We start from the raw sequence: 19,099 nt of genomic DNA, 5'->3' as shown, positions 1-19,099 counted from the left end.
AATCCTACTTTTTATACTTCATAAAATCACTTTTGTTTATTAATGAACCCAGAGTAAGCGATTAATAGCTGGGGGAGCAAACAGCTGTGCATATCTCTCTATCAGTGTTATAGAGGGCGGACAATTTACGAGTTTACTCTGTATAAGCTTTATACAGAGTAAAACGGATTTATTTGGGGTTTGGATCCCATGGGAACTGGGTGTCTGGGTGCTGGAGAGGTAACCTGCTGAGCTGTTTTTGGTTAAATTCTGCAGCTTTGTGGCCCAGACCCTGAGTCTGTGTTGCAGCAGGCTAATGTGTCTGGCTAAACAAGACGGGGTTCTGGAATCCCAAGCTGGCAAGGAAAACGGGCTCAGAGGTAATTTCAGCACATCAGGTGACAGTCCCATGGGGGCTTTGGCAGAGCACTGTGCCTTCCCATGGCCACTGCAGAGGCCCACGCCCTCCTGGGCTTGTGTGGCTGCAGCCATGGGGGCCAGCTGCCAGAGAGGCAAGGAGCTCAGCGGGCCATGGCCGCCAGCTGGGACATAGTATTTCTGGGCTTGGAAGCAGCCTCACTCAAGCTCAGTGGGTCACTGCTCTGCTGGCCCTGACATCCAGCCTGTGCTCACCCAGAGCTTCGCAGCTCTGAAGCTGCAGGGGGAATGCACCCCCAGCTATGCCCAGCTCACCTGCTCAGCTCTGCTCCGAGACTAGCTCCCCGGACTCACCCCAGCGCCCCTCTGAGACTTCCCCACCCGCAATGGGGCCTTCAGCCTGCATCAGGGTGTGGGCACCAGGGCTAGGGGGTTACAAACCCTGCAGCTTTGGGCTCAGGCATGCCAGGCATGGAGGAGTGGGGGCCTTCAAAGGCAGAAGCCCAGTTCAGAAAGGCCTGGCCCTGTGAGGTGGCCAGAACTCTCCCCACAGAGCCAACACAGCAGAGGACAAACGTGACAGAGGGGTCCTGTGAGCACTGCCCTGAGGATGAGCTGGGCCATGGCCTGTCAGGGATCTCTGGAGAGGAGGGAGGCCAGGGTGATGTTTGGGCTAATTGTGTGTTGGGACGGCTATTCCTTTCTTACCGTTCTGCCGAGGGCTGGGGAAGAAGCCCAGGGGCAGGTAGGGTTGCCAGGCATCCCAGTTTTGACCAGAACACCTGGTCAAAAAGGGACCCTGGAGGCCATTAAAAGTCCGGTTGGCTGCCCGCAGTGGGGCAGGCAAGGTGCATGCATCTTCCTCTGGCTCCTAGGCACAGGGGTGGCCAGCACGTTACCCCCCCGCCCGAGCACTAGCTCTGCAGCTCCCATTGGCTGGGAACTGTAGCCAATGAGAGTGCAGGGGTGGCGCCTGCAGGCGGGGTCAGCACGCAGGGCCCCTCAGCCACCCCTGCGCCTAGGAGCCAACATGCCGGCCGCCTCCAGGAGCAGCCTGAGGTAAGTGCTGCCCAGAGCCCGCACCCCTCACATCCTCCCGCACCCCAACCTCCTGCCCCAGCTTGGAACTTTCCCACACCCAAACTCCCTCCTGGAGCCTGCACCTCAAAATCCCTTCTGCACCCTAACCCCCTGTTCCCAGCTTGGAACCCTCTGTGATGCTCTGTACCTCAGGGGAACACCCTGCACCCCCATGTTCATTCTTATAATATGATTGTGTGGTATCCAGTGCAAAGTTTGTCATGTCAGGTGTCTTCGAAAGGCTCACGATGCACTGAGCATTGTTGTTATAGTGATGTTATAGGTTGTAATTTCATGTCTATAATTATGAAAATGTGTCGTCGTGGCTTAAAACAAGCCCAGGCAGAAACTCTCCAGGAGCAGAAGGACAGTTCACACCTCATCAGGGCATGTATGGGACAAACCCAGCCCAACATCACTGGAACAAAGGACATTGGCCTAGGCAGCAACAAAGGATCTGTTGCACTCTCGAGTGAGTCACCCCACTTCCCTTGGTCAGTTTGGGACTACGATGAGGTAATGCTCACCTGACTCTGAAAGGAGAGGGGGGGACAAAGCCAAGAGGGAAGAAAGAACAGGATAAAAGGGAGAGATGTTTGCCTTGCTCTTCCTCTCTCTTCCACCTCCATCTACAGATACCACCCCCAAAGTGGCTGAAATGCTGATCAAAAGGCAGAGCCTGGCTGAAGGGCAACCAGCCAGCCTGTGGTGAGAAGCATCTAAGTTTGTAAGGGCACTGAAAGTGTTAAGAGCAGCTTAGAATGCATTTTGCTTTTATTTCATTTGACCAGATCTGACTTGTTGGGCTTTGACTTATAATCACTTAAAATCTATCTTTTGTAGTTAATAAATTTGTTTTGTTTATTCTACCTGAAGCAGTGCATTTGGTGTGAAGCGTGTCAGAGACTCCCCTTGGGATAACAAGCCTGGTACATATCAATTTCTTTGTTAAATTGACAAACTCATATAAGCTTGCAGCGTCCAGCAGCCATAACTGGACATTGCAAGGCAGAGGTTCCTAGGGTTGTATCTGGGACTGGAGATATTGGCTAGTATCATTCGGTTGCGTAAGCCAAGCAGCGGCTGGCCCAAAGTGCTCACACACGTAGCTGGGAGCAGCTTACATGCCAGAGACTGTGTGTCAACAGCCTGGGAGTGGGGGTTCTCACAGCAGAGCAGGGTAAGGCTGGCTCCCAGAGTTGAGGATTGGAGTGACCTAGGAGATCACCAGTCTAGATAACACCAGGGGAACGTCACTCACTCCTGCACCCAAACTCCCTCCCAGAGCCTGCACCCTGCACCCCCTCCTGCACTCCAACCTCCTGCCCAGCCCTAAGCCCCCTCCTGCACCTCAACCCCTCATCCTCAGTGTAACGAGGCTGCCTTTGGCGGGACACAACTGAGAGTATCAATTCAGGACTAATTGCTTAAAGCAGGGCAGTCACAGCCTGAGGCTGGGTGTCCTTTATTGTTAAGGCATGCCAAACCAGTGAAACAGAGAGGACTTTGGTTTTACCCCACTGGCTAACCACAAGTCACACAAGCAATTCCATTAGACCCTCCAGTTTCCCAGTATCTCCACCAGTGCCACTCGTTATGGGGATGAATGGTTATGAAAACCAACACCCCAGTAAAAGAAAAAAGGTTCTCTCGATCCCAAAGGACCAAGCCCCAGACCCAGGTCCAATGATAACTTAGATCTTAGCCAAAATGCACGGTTATAGCCAATTCTTATTAATTAAACTAAAATGTATTAAAAAAGAAAAGAGGGAGAGTTGGTTGAAAGATCAATATACAGACAGACTTGAGTTCAGTTTCTTGACGTTCAGGTACATAGTAGAGACGGGAGTTTGTAGTTGCCAAAAGTTCTTTTAGAAATAGTCCATGGGTTATAGTTCAATTCAGGGTGACTCCAGTCAGTGACTGGGGATCTCAATTCTTGGCTCAGGGTTTCCCCTTTTTGAAACCCAAAGCAGATTGGAGATGAAGAAGGATCGTATCCCAGGGTATTTATACATTTCCAGCAGCCTCTTGGCCTGAGAAAACAATCGGCTTCTCTTTCCTTCTCCTTAACATCCTGGCAATTAGCCCAGGGTAATTTATCCATTAACAGTTCAGATACCGGTTACCACAACCTTCAAAGAGACATATAGACAATAATAGGTTTCAGAGTAGAAGCCATGGTTAGTCTGTATTCGCAAAAAGAAAAGGCACCTTAGAGACTAACCAATTTATTTGAGCATAAGCTTTCGTGGGCTACCGTTCATTTCATCAGATGCATTCAGTGGAAAATACAGCGAGGAGATTTATATACACAGAGAACATGAAACAATGGGTGTTACTATAAGGAGAGTGATCACTTAAGATGAGCTATTACCAGCAGGAGAGCGGGGTGGTGGTGGGGGGGGGAGAAAACCTTTTGTAGTGATAATCAAGGTGGGCCATTTCCAGCAGTTAACAAGAACATCTGAGGAACAGTGTGTGTGGGGGGTGGGGGGGTCGAATAAACATGGGGAAATAGTTTTACTTTGTGTAATGACTCATCCACTCCTAGTCTCTATTCAAGCCTGAGTTAATTGTATCCAGTTTGCAAATTAATTCCAATTCAGCAGTCTCTCGTTGGAGTCTGTTTTTGAAGTCTTTTTGTTGTAATATTGCGACTTTTAGGTCAGAGATCGAGTGACCAAAGAGATTGAAGTGTTCTCAGACTAGTTTTTGAATGTTATAATTCTTGACGTCTGATTTGTGTCCATTGATTCTTTTATGTAGAGACTGTCCAGTTTGACCAATGTACATGGCAGAGGGGCATTGCTGGCCCATGATGGCATATATCACATTGGTAGATGTGCAGGTGAATGAGCCTCTGATAGTGTGGTTGATGTGATTAGGCCCTATGATGGTGTCCCCTGAATAGATCTGTGGACACAGTTGGCAACGGGCTTTGTTGCAAGGATAGGTTCCTGGGTTAGTGGTTCTGTTGTGTGGTGTGTGGTTGCTGGTGAGTATTCGCTTCAGGGGGGGGGGGGGCTGTCTGTAAGCAAGGACTGGCCTGTCTCCCAAGATTTGTGAGAGTGATGGGTCGTCCTTCAGGATAGGTTGTAGATCCTTGATGATGCGCTGGAGAGGTTTCAGTTGGGGAGCTGAAGGTGACGGTTAGTGGCGTTCTGTTATTTTCTTTGTTGGGCCTGTCCTGTAGTAGATGACTTCTGGGTACTCTTCTGGCTCTGTCAATCTGTTTCTTCACTTCAGCAGGTGGGTATTGTAGTTGTAAGAATGCTTGATAGAGCTCTTGTAGGTGTTTGTCTCTGTCTGAGGGGTTGGAGCAAATGCGGTTGTATTGCAGAGCTTGGCTGTAGACAATGGATCGTGTGGTGTGGTCTGAATGAAAGCTGGAGGCATGTAGGTAGGAATAGCGGTCAGTAGGTTTCCGGTATAGGGTGGTGTTTATGTGACCATCACTTATTAGCACTGTAGTGTCCAGAAAGTGGATCTCTTGTGTGGACTGGTCCAGGCTAAGGTTGATGGTGGGATGGAAATTGTTGAAATCATGGTGGAATTCCTCAAGGGCTTCTTTTCCATGGGTCCAGATGATGAAGATGTCATCAATATAGCGCAAGTAGAGTAGGGGCATTAGGGGACGAGAGCTGAGGAAGCGTTGTTCTAAGTCAGCCATAAAAATGTTGGCATACTGTGGGGCCATGCGGGTACCCATAGCAGTGCCGCTGATTTGAAGGTATACATTGTCCCCAAATGTGAAATAGTTATGGGTGAGGACAAAGTCACAAAGTTCAGCCACCAGGTTAGCCATGACATTATCGGGGATACTGTTCCTGACGGCTTGTAGTCCATCTTTGTGTGGAATGTTGGTGTGGAGGGCTTCTACATCCATAGTGGCCAGGATGGTGTTATCAGGAAGATCACCGATGGATTGTAGTTTCCTCAGGAAGTCAGTGGTGTCTTGAAGGTAGCTGGGAGTGCTGGTAGCATAGGGCCTGAGGAGGGAGTCTACATAGCCAGACAATCCTGCTGTCAGGGTGCCAATGTCTGAGATGATGGGGCATCCAGGATTTCCAGGTTTATGGATCTTGGGTAGCAGATAGAATAGCCCAGGTTGGGGTTCTAGAGGTGTGTGTGTGCGGATTTGTTCTTGTGCTTTTTCAGGGAGTTTCTTGAGCAAATGCTGTAGTTTCTTTTGGTAACTCTCAGTGGGATCAGAGGGTAATGGCTTGTAGAAAGTGGTGTTGGAGAGCTGCCTAGCAGCCTCTTGTTCATATTCCGACCTATTCATGATGACAACAGCACCTGCTTCGTCAGCCTTTTTGATTATGATGTCAGAGTTGTTCCTGAGGCTGCGGATGGCATTGTGTTCTGCACGGCTGAGGTTGTGGGGCAAGTGATGCTGCTTTTCCACAATTTCAGCCCGGGCACGTCGGTGGAAGCACTCTGTGTAGAAGTCCAGTCCGCTGTCTCAAACTTCAGGAGGAGTCCACCCAGAATCCTTCTTTTTGTAGTGTTGGTAGGAAGGTCTCTGTGGGTTAGTATGTTGTTCAGAGGTGTGTTGGAAATATTCCTTGAGTCAGAGACATTGAAAATAGGATTCTAGGTCACCACAGAACTGTATCATGTTCGTGGGGGTGGAGGGGCAGAAGGAGAGGCCCCGAGATAGGACAGATTCTTCTGCTGGGCTAAGAGTATAGTTGGATAGATTAACAATATTGCTGGGTGGGTTAAGGGAACCATTGCTGTGGCCTCTTGTGGCATGCAGTAGTTTAGATAGTTTAGTGTCCTTTTTCTTTTGTAGAGAAGCAAAGTGTGCGTTGTAAATGGCTTGTCTAGTTTTAGTAAAGTCCAGCCACGAGGAAGTTTGCGTGGAAGGTTGTTTTTTTATGAGAGTATCCAGTTCTGAGAGCTCATTCTTAATCTTTCCCTGTTTGCTGTAGAGGATGTTGATCAGGTGGTTCCGCAGTTTCTTTGAGAGCGTGTGGCACAAGCTGTCAGCATAGTCTGTGTGGTATGTAGATTGTAATGGATTTTTTACCTTCAGTCCTTTTGGTACGATGTCCATCTGTTTGCATTTGGAAAGGAAGATGATGTCTGTCTGTATCTGTACGAGTTTTTTCATGAAGTTGATAGATTTCCACTCCATACGGCTAAATGCAGTGCCTTGCATAATGACAGGTTTCAGAGTAGCAGCCGTGTTAGTCTGTATTCGTAAAAAGAAAAGGAGTACTAGTGGCACCTTAGAGACTAACCAATTTATTTGAGCATAAGCTTTCGTGAGCTACAGCTCACTTCATCGGATGCCTTCAGTGGAAAATACAGTGAGGAGATTTATATACACACAGAACATGAAAAAATGGGTGTTACCTACACACTGTAAGGAGAGTGATCACTTCAGATGAGCTATTACCAGCAGGAGAGAAAGGGGTGAGGGGGCGAAGAAAACCTTTTGTAGTGATAATCAAGGTGGGCCATTTCCAGCAGTTAACAAGAACGTCTGAGGAACAGTGTGTGTGTGTGTGGGGGGGGGGGAAATAAACATGGGGAAATAGTTTTACTTTGTGTAATGACTCATCCACTCCCAGTCTCTTTTCAAGCCTGAGTTAATTGTATCCAGTTTGCAAATTAATTCCAATTCAGCAGTTTCTCATTGGAGTCTGTTTTTGAAGTCTTTTTGTTGTAATATTGTGATTTTTAGGTCAGAGATCGGGTGACCAGAGAGATTGAAGTGTTCTCCGACTGGTTTGAGTACCGAGAAGTCACCTACTACAGGACAGGCCTAACAAAGAAAATAACAGAACGCCACTAGCCGTCACCTTCAGCCCCCAACTAAAACCCCTCCAGCGCATCGTCAAGGATCTACAACCTATCCTGAAGGACGACCCATCACTCTCACGGATCTTGGCAGACAGGCCAGTCCTTGCCTACAGACAGCCCCCCAACCTGAAGCAAATACTCACCAGCAACCACATACCACACAACAGAACCACTAACCCAGGAACCTATCCTTGCAACAAAGCCCGTTGCCAACTGTGTCCACAGATCTATTCAGGGGACACCATCACAGGGCCTAATAACATCAGCCACACTATCAGAGGCTCGTTCACCTGCACATCTACCAATGTGATAGATGCCATCATGGGCCAGCAATGCCCCTCTGCCATGTACATTGGCCAAACCGGACAGTCTCTACGTAAAAGAATCAATGGACACAAATCAGACGTCAAGAATTATAACATTCAAAAACCAGTCGTAGAACACTTCAATCTCTCTGGTCACTCGATTACAGACCTAAAAGTGGCAATTCTTCAACAAAAAAACTTCAACAACAGACTCCAACGAGAGACTGCTGAATTGTAATTAATTTGCAAACTGGATACAATTAACTCAGGCTTGAATAGAGACTGGGACTGGATGTGTCATTACACAAAGTAAAACTATTTCTCCATGTTTATTCCCCCCCCCACACACACACACACAGTTCCTCAGATGCTGTAAATGGCCCACCTTGATTATCACTACAAATACTATAAATGTTTTGGTTTTTTCCCCCTCTCCTGCTGGTAATAGCTCACCTTACCTGATCACTCTCGTTACAGTCTGTATGGTAACACCCATTGTTTCATGTTCTGTGTGTATATAAATCTCCTCACTGTATTTTCCACTGAATGCATCCGATGAAGTGAGCTGTAGCTCACGAAAGCTCATGCCCAGATAAATTGGTTAGTCTCTAAGGTGCCACAAGTCCTCCTTTTCTTTTTATGGACAATAGTACTATTTCACTCAAGTGTCTTCCTAAATGTTAATATTCCTCTTTTGATCTTTGAATCTAGGCTATAGCAACAGACAAGACTTGTTTGCTGACATCACAAGACCAGAGCACACAGCTCCCCTTCTCTCTCACACAATGCCGGCTGCATTTCACAGCTCTGTTCATTTACAGATCCAGTCCGGCCCTGGGTCAGGTCAGTCTGGGAGTTCATTAACTCTTTCTGGCCCTGTCACCTTTCAATGAGATATTATATTACACCCATAATGCCACACCCAGCCCCACTGTGGAGCCCTCATCCCCCCATACCCCAACCCCCTGCCCCAGCCCTGAGCCCCCTCCCACACGCTGAACCCCTCAGACCCAGACCAGAGTCCCCTCCTGAACCCCAACCCCTCATACCCAGCCCCACCCCGGAGCCCTCATCCCCCCGCACCCCAACCCCCTGCCCCAGCCCAGAGGCTCCTCCCACACTCCAAATCCCTCATTTCTGGCCCCACCCTAAAGCCCACGGCCCCAGCCAGAGCCCTCACCCCCTCCCATACCCCAACCCCCTACCCCTACCCCAGCCTGGTGAAAATGAGCAAGTGAGCGAGGGTGGGGGAGAGTGAGTGACAGAGTGGGGGGTGGAGGGAGTGGGGGCAGGGCCTCGGGGAAGGGGTGGGGCAGGGGTGTTCTGTTTTCTGCAATCAGACAGTTCCTTGGCAAGCCTAGGGGCAGGCCACAGGAGGACGCAGCCCAGGGCCGAAGCAGGAGGGCGGAAGCAGCAGCCCGCAGGGAAGCCGTGCTCGAGGACAGGCCTGGAGATGCCCCAGAAAAGGGTGGGTTGGCCTGGAGTCAGGCTGGAGCCCTGGCACAAGGCGGCTGGACGGGACGCTGACTTGCTCCGCCACGGGTGAGACTAGCCTGCGCCCGGGCTGCAGGGTGAGTTGCATGGCACAGGGGGTACGGCCAGCCCTGAGCAGCAGGCCAGCGGGGCCGTGGAGAAGGAAGCCAGCCCTGCAGCCAGCCACAAGGCAGCAGCCGGCTGGCTCTAGCCTCATGTTCCTCACTCCCGCCTGCTGGGCTGGCGCCAGAGCGGCTCGGCGAGCTTGGCCCGTGCCCCCTCGGAGCTGGCGTGCAGAGGTCACGGCACAGCAAGCTCTGGCTGGCGCGGCCTCGGGAAGAGACACATTGGAGCAGCCCGGCCACCCAAGGGCCTTGCGAGGGCATCTCCCACTGGGCCTGTGGGGCAGAGGGCTCCCAGCACCGGGGCCAGAGGTAAGGGAACCTGGGGGTTACAGGTGGAGCCCTGGCAGCGCAGGGGCCCCCAAGGGAGAAAGGCACCTGATGTGAGGGTGCAGAGCTGCCAGCTCAGGGCAGCGGGGGGAGAAGCGGCAGTGTCCCCTCAGGCAGTACCGCGGCTGCGTGCTGCCCAAGGGTGCTGGACACAGCCCAGCACACCCTGTCCCTGCCCCGCCACTGGCCTCAGAGAGGAGGGGCGGTGCTCTCCCTGCACCCCACCCCCAGGGCTCCGAGGGGGCGGTGCTCTCCCTGCACCCCGCCCCCAGGGCTCCGAGGGGGCGGTGCTCTCCCTGCACCCCGCCCCCAGGGCTCCGAGGGGGCGGTGCTCTCCCTGCACCCCGCCCCCAGGGCTCCGAGGAGGGGAATCAAGGTGTTGCTTTAGCTCGACTCTGCCCCAGGGCTCAGAGTCGGGGATATGGGGGTGGTTCTCTACCTGGTCCCTCCCCCATGGCTCAGAATTGGGTGGTCTGAGGGGGAGTCTGTCTCGACTCTGCCCCTACCCCCCAGGCTCAGAGTGGAGGATGCTGGCAGTTGACAGAGGGGGACTGAATAAAGGGGGGAAGATTCAGGAAAACCTGAGCTCTCACTGCCCCCCACTAAAACAGTCTGGGCCTAGCATGCCCCGCTGAGCTGAGGCCCCTGCTCCCAGGCCTGTCCCCCTGGGCACCAGGAGCAGTTCCTGGGAGCCGCAGAGAGGTGGCAGCAGCAGCTGCTGGATGGTGAAAGCCAGGGGTGAAAGTAAGTCAGAGGACTTACCGGTTTGCCGGAGTCCTGAGCAGGGGGCCTGGCCTCAACTGGAAGAGGCAGGGCCTTAAATCCCTGGGCCCTTTAAATCTTGATTTAAAGGGCCAGGGCTCCAGCTGCGGTAGCGGTGGCTGGGAGCCCAGGGCCCTTTAAATCACCCCCGAGCTACCAGCTGCAGAGGCGGCTGGGAGCCCCGGAGCTTGGGGGTGATTTAAAGGGCCCCGGGCTCCAGCTACCGCCCTTTAAATCCCCGCCAGAGCCCCGCCACTTCCGCTACCCCAGGGCTTTGGCAGCAGGGCTCTGGCGGGGATTTAAAGGGCCCCGGGGCAGTAGCAGCGGCTGGAGCGCCGGGGCCCTTTAAATCTCTGCCGCAGCCCCCCCAGGGCTTTAAATTGCCCGCTCGGAAAGCCGGTCCTGGTACGGTGCACTGGCTCTTACCGGTACACCGTACCGGGGCATACCGGCTTACTTTTGCCTCTGGTGAAAGCCAAGCTGCATGGCAACGCCTCCCCGCCCTGTGCATGAGGTGCCATTTCCAAAGGGCAGGGGGGCATGGGCCCATTGTGAGCAGGGGAGGGGCGTGTATAGAGGAGAGGGGGATGTGGGCCCGTCTCTGGGCTAAGCCCTGCTGTGGTCCACCGCTGCCCTGGCTCTGCTGCTGGCTGGACCCTGACCGGTGCTGTCCATAGCTGCGGCGGTGTTGGGTACTGCCCCATGAACCTCTGCAACCCTGAGCCTGGTCTGGGGTGTCAGTGTCTTTGCAGGTCACCTCCAGCCCCAAGGGGCAGGCCCAGGGGAGGGACGGAGGAAACAAAACCGAGGGTGCCCTGAATGCTGTCAGGGGCCACACGCCCACCCGTCACCCATGCGAACCTGCAGGAGCAGCAAGCTCAGGGACAGCTCCACTTGGCTGCTACCAGAGCTCTGCAGGAGGGGCTGCCCGGAGCATGCTGCAGGAGACCCCCCAGGTGCCAGTCCCGGCATGCGAGCGAGACCCTGGGGCCTGGGGCAGGGCTCTACAAATCAGGGCTGTTCGATGTGCACTGTGCGAGTGGGCACGTAACCTTTTAACACCAACCTTGTGGTAATTCAGCCCCAGGTAACTGTCATCATCATACCACCTGGCTTTTCTCTAGCCCAGTTCGTTGGTAGCTCGCTAAGCCCTTTATAAAGGAGAGCAGCATCGTTATCCCCATTTTACAGATGGGGACACTGAGGCAAGAGTGATTTGCCTAGGGCCACCCAGCATGCCTGTAGCAGAGGCACACAGACCCACAGCTCAGTGCTCCACCCACTGGGCCACGCTGGCTCCCCTGTGCAAACAAGCAGTCCCTCAGCAACACCCCTGCATGACACCTTCATTTCGGGCAGGCCTTGGCTGGGGTGGGGGTGCTGGACAGGTTGCTGCGTGCCGGGGGTGGAGGGGCTTGAGAAAATGTGCCCTTTGGAATAAATGCCGGCTAGGGTTGCTTTCCGAGGTGGGAACAGTGCAGCAACGGGTGAGGCAAAGGGTGATATACGGGGATGGAGATGTTTCTGGAGGCACAGGATGGAGTGGGAGATTTGGGGCAAAGGGGGAGATGCCTGAAGGCACAATGGGATGAAGGGGGAGGTTTGGGGTGACGGGGAGGTGCTTTGAGGCACAGTGGGGTGAAGGGGGAGGTTTGGGGTGAAGGGGAGGTGCTTTGGGGCACGGTGGGGTGAAGGGGGAGGTTTGGGGTGAAGGGGAGGTGCTTTGGGGCACAGTGGGGTGAAGGGGGAGGTTTGGGGTGACGGGGAGGTGCTTTGAGGCACAGTGGGGTGAAGGGGGAGGTTTGGGGTGAAGGGGAGGTGCTTTGGGGCACAGTGGGGTGAAGGGGGAGGTTTGGGGTGAAGGGGAGGTGCTTTGGGGCACGGTGGGGTGAAGGGGGAGGTTGGGGGTGAAGGGGAGGTGCTTTGGGGCACGGTGGGGTGAAGGGGGAGGTTTCTGTAGGGGTGGCAGCAGCAGGCCCTTTGGGGCACCCTGCCCTGCATGCTGGCACTAACCCGGGGGGAGGGGACTCTGGGGGTCCATGAATGGGGTGCAGCTGGCCCCTCCCCCTCCCTTTCTGAGCCTTGGGAGAGGCCTTTGTGAAGGCTCCCTGGTCACCATGGCAACCCCAGAAGGAGCAGGTGGAAGGGGTGGGCGTGTCCGGAGCACTCGGCCCCGCCCCCGTTCGAGCCACGCCCCTTGGTGTCTATGGCGCCGGGCCTATCGGGAGAGGTAGTTCCCGAGCCGCCAGGAGTGGGGGGAGAGGCCCCGCCCACCCGGGGCAGGGGTCGGGCTGTGATTGGCTCGGGGGCGGTGGCTCGGCCCCGCCCCCTCGCCTCGCCCGCAGAGCAGCGCAGGTTGGTGGGAGACGCGAGCGGTGCGAGGCGCGGAGCGGAGCCGCCACGGAGCGCGGGGCGAGGGGCGGCCGGGGCAGGTGCCGGGGCCTCCCGACGCGACTGGCCGCTGCTGCAGGTGCGGGCGCGTCCCGGGGCGGGGGCCGCTCCCCCCTTGTCTCGGCGCTCGGAGGGGGCCGGGGGTCGGGGCCGGGCGGCGCTCGGAGGGGGCCGGGGGTCGGGGTCGGGGCCGGGCGGCGCTCGGAGGGGGCCGGGGGTCGGGGCCGGGGGCCGGGGGCCGGGCGGCGCTCGGAGGGGGCCGGGGGCCGGGGGCCGGGCGGCGCTCGGAGGGGGCCGGGGCCGGGGGCCGGGCGGCGCTCGGAGGGGGCCGGGGGTCGGGGCCGGGGGCCGGGCGGCGCTCGGAGGGGGCCGGGGCCGGGGGTCGGGGTCGGGGCCGGGCGGCGCTCGGAGGGGGCCGGGGGCCGGGCGGCGCTCGGAGGGGGCCGGGGGTCGGGGCCGGGGGCCGGGCGGCGCTCGGAGGGGGCCGGGGGTCGGGGCCGGGGGTCGGGGCCGGGCGGCGCTCGGAGGGGGCCGGGGCCGGGCGGCGCTCGGAGGGGGTCGGGGCCGGGGGCCGGGCGGCGCTCGGAGGTGGCCGGGGCCGGGGGTCGGGGCCGGGGCCGGGGGCCGGGCGGCGCTCGGAGGGGGCCGGGGCCGGGCCTTTGTTGTCTTGGGGCCGCGCCGCCCCCGTCCCACGGGCCCCGCCCCGCCGCCGTGGCCCCCTCGGGGCGCCTCTTTGTGCGGGGCTTTGTCCGCGCTGGGCCGGGCCCCCCCCGGGTAGCCGGGCCCCGCCCGGAGCTGGGGCTGGCGCCCGTCCCGTGCCCGGCCTCGGCGGGGAGCGGGGAGCCGGGAGCCCGGTCCCGGGGGCCGGCGCGGGACGCGTTCCCCCCGGGGCCGTGGGGCGGCGGGCGGGAGAACCCCGCGGCGCCCCGCAGCCTCCCCGCCCGGGCCGCGCTGTCGCCTCTCCCCGCTCTCGGAGCCCGGGGCTGGCTCCGGCCGGCTTCCCTTGGGCTTCCCGGCGGGGGCGGCCGGCTGGCCGTGGGGGAGAAGGGTCCGTCCGTCCCGGGCACTTCGAGGGGCTGGGCGGGCCCCAGTCCCGCTGCGGGGCCGGGGCCGTCTCCATGGTGCGGCGGGGGGGTGCGGGGGCGGCAAGGGGGTTGCGGGGGAAGGGGCGGCAAGAGGGCGGCGGGGGAAGGGGCGGCGGGGGGGGTGCGGGGGTGTGGCTGGCTCCTGTCGCCCAGCAGGCCGTCGGTGGAAGCGGCGTTGCACGCCCTGGGAGTTCGTGGTGCTGGTTCCTCTGAGCCTGCCCGGGGCGTTCACGGGGCTGGGCTGGGAAGCGTCGCTCTCTGGGGCACCGCCAGGCTGCCTGCGGAAAAGGAGGCGAGGAGAGAGCTGCCTAGTGTGTGTGTCTCCCTTTCTCTTTCCACCTTCTCCTGCTCTACTTAAGCAGTAGCTGTGAGATGGCGGGGTGGTCCCCGGGGGGGCGGCGGAACCTCGCAATCCCGGCCGATGTTTGAGATTAGACCGAGACCTTGTAGTTGAGCCCCGGGGAGGGACTCTTACAGGTAGATGTAAAGATGCACCTCCCATCCGATGAAGAGAGCTGCTGCTCAGGAAAGCTTATGCTCAAATAAATTGGTTAGTCTCTAAGGTGGCACTAGTCCTCCTTCTCTCCGTTCCTGAGGCGCTCACAGTCTCCCGTGAATGGGTGGTAAATCTGGGACATCTCCTCTGACTTCAGTGGAGTGATTTCAGGTGTATACTAGAGGAACTGAGGTGTGAATAGTGCCTCACACCCTGTGATCCTAAACCCTGATTGGAGCCCCAGTCACTAATACAGACCACAAGGAAGAAATACAAGTAAAGGGGGTGGCTAAAGAGTGAGAGAAGCAAAGCAGTTTCAAGACCCTCTCCTCTCCCATACACCAGCACCTTGGAGGAGCTGTGGCTGCTTTTCTGCTCATGCAGGTGAATGCTCAGATGGCAAGGTGAGGGGTACACTGCGGTGGGCAGCTAGGGACCGCAAACAACTGATGGGAAAGGGGCACGTGTGGAAGAAAGGTTACAGTGGAGAGATCACGAGGGATCACTGTTTCCTACACACCTAGTTAGCTCCTTTCTGGAGCTAAAAAGTAGGCTAGTATTTGGGGATGTTTTCCTGGCGGACATGAGGATCAGAATTCAAAATGACCTTGACAAACTGGAGAATCGGTCTGAAATCAGCCAGATGACATTCAGTGAAGACAAGTGCAAAGTACTGTTCACAGGAAAGAAAAATCAAATACACAACTACAAAATGGGGAATGACCGGCTAGGCTGGGAACTGCTGAAAACGATCTGGGGGTCATAGTGAATCACAAAGTGAATATGAGTTGTCCATGTGATGGAGTTGCAAAAAAGGCTAATATTCTGGGGTTTATTAATAGGGGTGTCTCTTGTAAGAAAGACCTGGGAGGTAATTGTCCCACTCTTGTTGGCACTGGTGAGGCCTCAGCTGGAGGACTGTGTCCAGGTCTGGGAGCCACGCTTTAAGAAAGATGTGGACAAATTGGAGAGAGTCCAGAGGAGAGCAACAAAAATTATTAGAAAGTTTGGAAAAATCTGACCTACGAGGAAAGTTTAAAAGCCTGGGCATGTTTAGCCTTGAGAAAAGAAGAGCGAGGGGGACACGATAAATCTTGAAATACATATTAAGGGCTGTTATAAGGAGGATGGTAATCAGTTGTTCTGAGTTCACTGAAGTTAGGATAAGAAGTAATGGATTTAACCTGGAGCAAGGGAGATTTAGGTTAAATATTAGGAAAAACTTTCTAACTAAAAGGGCAGTTATGCTCTAGAATAGTCTTCCAAGGGAGGTTGTGGGGTTGCATCATGAGAGGTTTTTAAGAGCAGGTTGGACAAACACCTGTCCGGGATGGTCTAGCTTTATTTGGTCCTGCCTCAGCCCAAGGGGCTGGACTCGGTGATGAGAGGACTAGCGGTCCCTTACAGCTCTACATTGCTATACATCTGAGTGATGTCTGGCGTGGGACTTAATACTAGGTCGCCTTCTCTCCAGGGTTGCTGTGTGTAGCTGTGCATGGTATCTAATTATTTCCACTCTTTGAAAGAAGCAAAGGAAATGGCATGGTATTGAGGTGTGAAAATCAGCCATTGTGCTTGCTAATTAAATTCTCCCCGTAAAACTTTCCTGTGGGCTTTTTAGCCGGTCTGATTTAGTGTATCTGGGGTGGAGGCCAGACTGACACGATGAAATGTGACGGCTCCTCCCTCAGGTCAATAGTCCTGGTGTGCAATAGTTTGACTGATCTGTAATGGGTCTGCTGGATCAATAATGGCTCCTCTCTGCTAGGGGCAGGAGTGGGTTTTTTTACCTGTTGTGTGTAGTGCCTCTGTGTGCATTGCTGTCATGTGGCCTGCGCTGTGTCACGGGTAGCATTGGTGAGAGAGGATATGTACAGTCATGATAAAATTTTTAAAATGTGCTTGGCACCTAGACCCAAGTCTGGAGAGTCAAAGGAATAAATACCAGACCCAGTGATGACTTCTGGTCTGTTCTCAGGAGAAATGAGAACACCAAACTCCCATTGTAGTGGCTGTAAACTAGCAGTATTTAACACCTCCCTGGGTAAGGCCCTTGATGGAAGGTTTCAGAGAAGGGGAGTTTTTTAAACGTTTCCTCTGTAGAAATTAACTATTTCTAATAAGCAAGGATGGAAAATGAATGTGCTCTGTAGGTCTGTTGTGACAAACCTGGAGACTAAAGAGTGTGAAACAGTGGGATTTCAATCCTGCTTTCAGTGCGGCCTGAACTGCAGTGATATTGTCAATGACTCCCTAACAAAGGAGGACCTCTGATCCTGGCTGAAAACAATGAATGGAGTTCTGTGGCTGTTTGCAGTGGCAGAGTTCTTCCCTCCCAGCCGGGGAGAACTGAAAAGGCTAATCCATAAAGGGTTAGCTCTGAAGAGGATGGAGGGTGTGTGTATGTCTGTGCTTGGATGCCCTGAAGACTAAGTACTCGGGCTGGAGACGTCTGCAGCGGGCAGTCTCCAGGGTGTAACATCCAGTTGCTCAATCATCTGTGTGCTGAGCTATTTGTGTGTTGATAGTCGCTTTAGGAAGTCTGCCTGGGAAATGCTGCATCTCATCTTAAGGGCTAGGTGAGCACAAAGTGCCAACCCATCCCTTCTCCCTGCCGTACACAGCAAATGGCATAGACTTGCTGAAAAAGGAATATAAAATTGAGGGCAGGCTCTCTGGTTGGCGCAGTGGATGAGAGCCGCTGAGATCCCACCCTGTATGATGGCTGGTGTGTATATTCAATTGTCAGGACTGGAGCTGATACTACCTTATGTGCTCTTGTTCCCTCCCCCTGCTCTCTGTCGGACTGTCCTGTCTCTTTAAGAGTGCCTTGCATAAGGACAGGCTTCAGAGCAGCAGCCGTGTTCGTCTGTATTCGCAAAAAGAACAGGAGGACTTGGGGCACCTTAGAGACGAACCAAGTTATTTGAGCATGAGCTTTTGTGAGCTACGGCTCACTTCATCGGATGCTGTAGCTCACGAAAGCTCATGCTCAAATAACTTGGTTCGTCTCTAAGGTGCCCCAAGTCCTCCTGTTCTCTTTAAGAGTGTTAGCTCTCTGGGGCACAGGCTCTTCTGCCTTCTGTTTGTATCATGCCAAACACAGTGCGGCTCTTCCACCCCTCCCCTTCCCCCCCAGTGAAACAACAGCCCCCAGACTGCTGGAGGCCCAGGATTTCTTAGGGGTGGCATTCACGAAGTGGTTTGTCCTGGTCTGAGGACGTGGGGCCCCTTGCCATTCAGCATGGCTGGTCCGAGGAGAGGCAGCACAGGGCTCTCTGGCCAAATAGGTCCGATTGTGTCAGTGGTTTTCGGTGGGTGGTTGAAGCAGCAGAAGTGTGGGTGCTCCACGAGGAGTCTTGGTACTTGGCTCCATCATGCATGTGCTGCCACCCAGGGAGAGGACGATAGCCGCTCATTCGCGTGACAGGGAGCATGTGATGCGAGTGGAGGCCCTCAGGAATGGCAGAAAACGCTGTTGGCCAACAGAGTGGTGCAGGTGATTTTTCACTTTAATTACAACACAATGCAGCTGTGTCTGAAAGGGACTCTGCAAAACAACCTGTCCCCAAATGCATGGAGAGCTCCAGAATACAGTGATGAAGCCAGGCAGCAACACGTGGGTGGGCAGGGGAGGGGAGAGAGGCACCAGGAGGGACAGGCAGGAAAAGATACACGTTCTTAGCCGAGACCTGGAGTGAGATGGAGAGTCTAGCACAGCCATGCGGAGAGAACAGAGGAGGCCAGTGCTACAGTAGATGAGCAGAGGGAGGGGAAAGGAGAGAGAGGAGGTCTGTGATAGGTTAGAGAGTTTTACAAATGACGGTACCTGACCCGTCCTTTACCTTCCCCTCACACTGTGTGTGATGTTGTGGTCTCTCCTGCAGGGCCCTCTGCAGCTGTGCCTTGCTGACTCCTCCATGCACAGACCTTCCTGGGCTGCTTTCTCCCATGGCTATTTCCATGCCTTTAGCCATGTCGCCCCTTACATCTGGAACAGTCTCTGATCTCCATCACCCCATCTTTGTACAAATCTGGTCTCCACTCACGGCTTTCACAAGGCCTGTCGAGTCTAACCCTCTGCTGAAACACACCCCTCCCATAACAAACACACAGACTGACAAAACACTAAAGCATCCAGCTTAGATCCCTCCTCCCTTCATCCCACAGGGGAATTGTCCCTGTACCCTTCCCTCCCCAGTTCACCTTGGTCCTGCACACCATCCATATCTGTGTTACATCTCTGATGTTGCTTTAGGCTACACCCAGACACTGAAGAATGATGGGCACATTAGCAATACCTGAAAGGGACAGGCTCTATCACCGGTGGGCAAGGAGCTTGGGAGTGTATTTGCCTGGAAAGTGCCCATACCTACTGGGCTATGGAAGCGGTAACTTGGAGCTGGATTGTGAAATGAGCGGGGAGCTCATGGAGTCGTTGAGAGTGTGAGACACAGCTGCGCTGTTTTGTATGCATAACAAGATGGCCGGAGGATTTTGCTCATGTTGGAGCTGGAGAGCTGGGATCTGGGGAGCCTGAGAGTTACCTGGCTCATTGTTACTACCAGGAGTGGAGCTTGGCCCTTGCCTAGACTGACATCTGGTTTACAAAATGGGTCCAGGGTAGGACGTTGTCCCCTCCAATAGTGGACTCTCTGAGCGAAGATATGGTAGCTCTCTGCCTAGCTAGCATAAGCCAGTAACTCTTCTAGCCGGTTTCTTAAGAGAAGAGGAAAAGTCCTCTCCGGACCAGTGTGCTTGCTGGGCTGGGAAATCTTCCTGCAAGGCCCCTGGCTGCCACTCCCAGTGCTCGGCCAGCCCACACACTGCCTAGCTGCGCCCAGGGTGGCGATTCTGGCTCTATTTGTCTCTGGCATCTAG

The 19,099-nt window shown here is 55.0% G+C and overlaps 1 protein-coding gene across 2 annotated transcripts in view; it reads left to right on the top strand.

Annotated features, from left to right (window-relative positions):
- The first annotated feature begins 12,611 nt into the window (after positions 1 to 12,611).
- Positions 12,612 to 19,099, top strand: part of DPYSL5 (dihydropyrimidinase like 5) — a 99,908-nt gene continuing 93,420 nt past the window's right edge. For both annotated transcript variants that reach the window (XM_073335460.1, XM_073335461.1), the window contains exon 1: positions 12,612 to 12,716. The gene's annotated coding sequence lies outside the window, so the exon portion shown is untranslated. The remainder of the gene's footprint in view (positions 12,717 to 19,099) is intronic.

This window comes from Lepidochelys kempii, chromosome 3, assembly GCF_965140265.1.
Source record: "Lepidochelys kempii isolate rLepKem1 chromosome 3, rLepKem1.hap2, whole genome shotgun sequence".
Lineage (NCBI taxonomy): Eukaryota > Metazoa > Chordata > Testudines > Cheloniidae > Lepidochelys > Lepidochelys kempii.
Note: the sequence above shows the minus strand (reverse complement) of the source record. Positions and strands in the feature narration are given on the sequence as shown.